This window comes from Choloepus didactylus, chromosome 14, assembly GCF_015220235.1.
Source record: "Choloepus didactylus isolate mChoDid1 chromosome 14, mChoDid1.pri, whole genome shotgun sequence".
In the NCBI taxonomy this organism is placed as follows: Eukaryota; Metazoa; Chordata; class Mammalia; order Pilosa; family Megalonychidae; genus Choloepus; species Choloepus didactylus.
Genome location: NC_051320.1, coordinates 99,948,466 through 99,953,668, shown reverse-complemented (window position 1 = coordinate 99,953,668; position 5,203 = coordinate 99,948,466).

Below are 5,203 nucleotides of genomic sequence, written 5' to 3'. Positions count from 1 at the left end.
TTACCCCTCCCCCAACTCTTGGTAAGTACACAAATGTCCATCAGCAGGTGAATGGAAACAAAATGTCATATATACATATAAAGACATGTAATTCAGCTATAAAAAGGAATGAAGTTCTGATACATATGACAAAATGAATGAACTGTGAAAACATTATGCCAAATGAAATAAGCCTGATGCTCTATTTTTTAAATGGCGTTATGGTAGAAAATAATTTGAACAGTAATTTGTCTCATTTTGCAAGAATTGTCCTTATGCACATTGATGACTTGTGACATTACTGCCAATTATAAATTGTTACTCTTGAATATATAACTTTTGGTGTAGAAATTTAATTTTTATGCCAACAGATACACATATATTCATGTAAGATGGAGATGTGGTTAAACACCTTTCATTTAATATGTATGGTCTTGATACTCTCACAGATCCTAAGTTCTTTGGCCTCAAAACAGAAGTAGACCAATGAGGAGGGGGAAGGAAACACTGCTGCCCCAGGTAAGAACTCATTCCATCCTCACACCAATCCTATTTATTGGAGAGGTGAATTCAACTGTCCCAAATCACTCAGTTAGAAGTAGAGCAAAGGATGAGTTTGGTCAGCTTAGCTTTAGAGGTTTTGCCTCAACCTACAAAGCAAACAATTTTCAAAGTGTCCCTCAACCAGAAGTGCATTATCTAGGGAATCACCCATGACTTACTAGGGAAGACTCTTTGACAGGTGATTCCTGAATTTTAAATTCAATATGTTTGACAGGTAATATATTCACTCACATATATAACAAAATACAATATACAAAATATTTATGTCCCTTGTTTGCCAGATTCTTCACTTACACGTAAACACTTTTAATTTTGAATATCCTTTCATTGTACATTTATGCAATCATCTTCAATGCCATTTAAAAATTAAATTATCAAATACTAAATATTTAAATTTACATACAATAAAATGTGCTCTATTTGGGGAACAGTTCATAGTTTTGAAAAATATCTAGAGTTTTTCTCACCACCACAAGTACACAACAGCTGTAACAGGGTAAAGAACAGCTTCATCATCCCAAAGCATTTCCTCATGCTGCACCTTTTTAAATATTGTTTTATTGATGTATATTCACAGATCCTACAATCATTCACAGTGTACAATCAATTATTCACAGTACCATCATATAGTTGTGCAGCCAAGAATACTTTATCCAGCAAAGCTCTCCTTCAAAATTGATGGAGAGTTTAAAATTTTCACAGATAAACAAATCTGAGAGAATTTGTTAACAAGAGACCTGCCCTGCAAGAAATACTAAGGGGTGCTCTACCAGCTGAGAAAAAAAGACAGGAGAGAGAGATCTGGAGAAGGGCATGGAAAAGAATAGTACTAGTAAGGGTAACTTAAAGGAAAAAAAGAGAGAGAGGGAAAAAATAGATACAACAACTAAAAACCTAAGGATAAGATGGCTGGTTCAAGAACTCCCTTCACAGGAATAACTTTGAATGTGAATGGAATAAACTCTCCAGTTAAAAGATACAAACTGGTAGACTAGATTAAAAAGTATGACCCATAGATATGCTGTTTACAAGATAGTAATCTTAGATCCTGCCACACAAAGAGACTGAAAGTGAAAGGATGGAAAAATATTCTACACAAACTGCAACCAAGAGAAAGCTGGAGTAGCTATACTAATATCAGACAAAATAGACTTTAAATGCAAAGATGCCATAAGAGACAAAGAAGGGTAAGAGCTCCAAAATACATGAGACAAACATTGGCTAAATTGAAAGAAGCAATAGACACAATAATACTGGGAGACTTAAATACACCACTCTCTTCTATAGAGAGAACAACTAGACAGAGGACCAATAAGAAATTGAGAACCTAAACAATATGACAAATGAAATAGAATTAACAGACATATATAGGTCATTACATCCCAAAGTACCAGTATATACATTCTTCTCTATTGCAAATGGAATGTTCTCCAGGATAGATCATATACTGGGGCACAAAACAAGTCTAAATACATTTTAAAAGATTGAAATTATTCAGGTTTATTATATTAAGACCTGTGGGACGCATCAAAAGCAGTGCTGAGAGGGAAATTTATAGCTCTAAATACATTTATCAAAAAACAAAAAACAAAAAACAAAAAAAAACAAGAGCTAAAACCAAAGACCTGACTGAACAACTGAAGGGGCTAGAGAATGATCAGCAAAGTAACCTTAAAGGAAGTAGAAGAAAAGAAATAACAAAGATTAAAGCAGAAATAAATGGGCTGGAGAACAAAAAACAATAGATAGAATGAATAAAACCAAAAGTTGGTTCTTTGAGAAGAGCAACAAGATTGACAAACCTTTAGCTAGACTAACAAAGTAAAAAAGAAAGAAGACTCAAATAAACAAAAACATAAATGGGAGGGGGATAATTATTATAGATCCCAAAGAAGTAAAAAAAAATTCATGGGAGGATACTATGAACGGCTGTATGCCAACAAGCTAGACAATTTAGCGAAAATGGACAATTTCCTGGAAACACACAAACAACCTAGACTGACCCAAGAAGAAACAGAAGACCTCAACAAACCAATCACAAGAAAAGAGATCAAATCAGTCATGAAAAATCTACCTACAAATAAAAGCCCAGGGCCAGATGGCTTCACAGCAGAATTTTACCAAACTTTCCAAAAAGAACTGACACCATCCCTGCTCAAACTCTTTCAAAAAATTGAAAAAAAGGAAAATTACCTAACTCATTTTATGAAGCTAATATCATTCTGATACCAAAACCAGATAAAGATATTACAAAAAAAAAAAAAAAGAGGAAAACTATAGGCCTATCTCCCTAATGAATATAGATGCAAAAATCCTAAACAAAATACTTGCAAATCAAATCCAAAGGCACATTAAAAGAATTATACACCATGACCAAGTGGGGTTCATTCCTGGCATGCAAGGGGGATTCAACATAAGAAAATCAATCCATGTAATACAACACATTAACAAATCAAATGATCATTGTGCTGGTTTGAATGTTTTATGTCCCCCAGAAAAAGCCATATTCTTTGATGCAATCTTGTGGGGCAGACATACTAGTGGGGATTAAGTTGGAACGTTTGCATTGGGTTGTTTGCATGGAGGTGCACCCCACCCAACTGTAGTTGATAACTTTGGTGGGATAATTTCCATGGAGGCATGGCCCTGCCCATTCAGGGTGGACCTTGATCAGTGGAGCCATATAAATGAGCTGACAAACAGAAGGATATCAGTGCAGCTGTGAGTGACATTTTGAAGAGGAGTTACAGCCAAGAGGGACACTTTGAAGAAAGCACAGGAGCTGCAAATGAGAGACAGTTGGAAGACGGCCATTGAAAGCAGACTCTTGCTCTGGAGAAGCTAAGAGAGGACAGATACCCCAAGTGCAACTAAGAGTGATATTTTTGAGGACCTGCAGCCTAGAGAGGACCATCCTGGGAGAAAGCCATTTTGAAACCAGAACTTTGGAGCAGATGCCAGCCACGTGCCTTCCCAGCTAACAGAGGTTTTCCGGATGCCATTGGCCATCCTCCAGTGAAGGTACCCGATTGCTGATGTGTTACCTTGGACACTCTATGGCCTTAAGACTGTAACTGTGTAACCAAATAAACCCCCTTTTATAAAAGCCAATCCATCTCTGGTGTTTTGCATTCTAGAACAATCATCTCAATAGATGCTGAAAAAGCTTTTGACAAAACTTAACATCTCTTTTTGATAAAAACACTTCAAAAGGTAGGAATTGAGGGAACATCCCTCAATATGATAAAGGGCATAAATGAAAAACCCACAGCCAGCATAGGACTCAATGGTGAGAGGCTGAAAGCCTTCCCCCTAAGACTGGGAATGAGACAAGGATGCCCGCTGTCACCTCTATTATTCAACATTGTACTAGAAGTTCTAGCCAGAGCAATTGGGCAAGACAAAGAAATAAAAGGAATCCAAATTGGAAAGGAAGAAGTAACACTGTCATTATTTTCAGATGATATAATCTTATATTTAGAAAATCCTGAGAATTTGATGACAAAGTTACTTGAGCTGATAAAAAAATCCAGCAGAGAGGTGGGATATAAGATTAATGCATATAAGTCAGTAGTGTTCTTATACACTAGTAATGACCTAACTGAAGAGGCAATCAAAAAAAAAAATTCCATTCACAATAGCAACTAAAAAAATCAAGTCCCTAAGAATAAACTTAAGGATGTAAAATTCCTCTACACAGAAAATTACTAAACTTTACTAAAATAAATAAAAAGGGATTGTGCTGTTTTGGATGTTTTATGTCCCCCAAACACCATTATCTTTGATGAAGTCTTGTGTGGGCAGGAAACGTATCGGTGTTGACTGGGTTGGAGACTTTTGATTGGATGTTTCCATGGAGATGTGATCACCCAACTGTGGGTGGGGTCTTTCATTGGGTAATTTCCATGGAGGTGTGGCCCCTCCCATTCAGCATGGGCCTTGATTAGTTTACTGGAGCACTATATAAGCTCAGACAGAAGGAGTGAGCTTCCTACAGCCAAGAGGGACACTTTGAATAATGCACAGGAGCTGAGAGAGGAACTTCAGATGAGAGACAGTTTGAAGATGGTCATTGAAAGCAGACTTTTGTCCAGAGAAGCTAAGAGAGGACAAATGCCCCAAGAGCAATGAAGAGTGACATCTTTGAGGAACTGCAGCCTACAGAGGGATGTCCTGGAAGAAAGCCATTTTGAAACCAGAACTCTGGAGCAGACACCAGCCATGTGCCTTCCCAGTTAACAGAGGTTTTCCGGACAACATTTGCCATCCTCCAGTGAATGTACCTGATTTTTTGATGACTAACCTTGGACACTTTATGGCCTAAAGACTGTAACTTTGTAACCACATAAACCCCCTTTATAAAAGTTGATCCATTTCTGGTATTTTTCAATCCAGTGAAGCATTAGCAAACTAGAACAGGGACCTAATAGGTGGAAAAATATTCTGCGTTCATGGATAGGAAGACTAAACTTCATTAAGATGTCAATTTTACCAAAACTGATCTACAGATTCAATGCAAGTACAATAAAAATTCCAACAACCTACTTTACACCCTTGGAAAAGCTAGTTTTCAAATTTATTTGGAAGGGAAATTGGCCTCAAATTGCCAAAAACATCCTAAAAAGGAATAATGAAGTGGGGGGACTTACACTTCCAGACT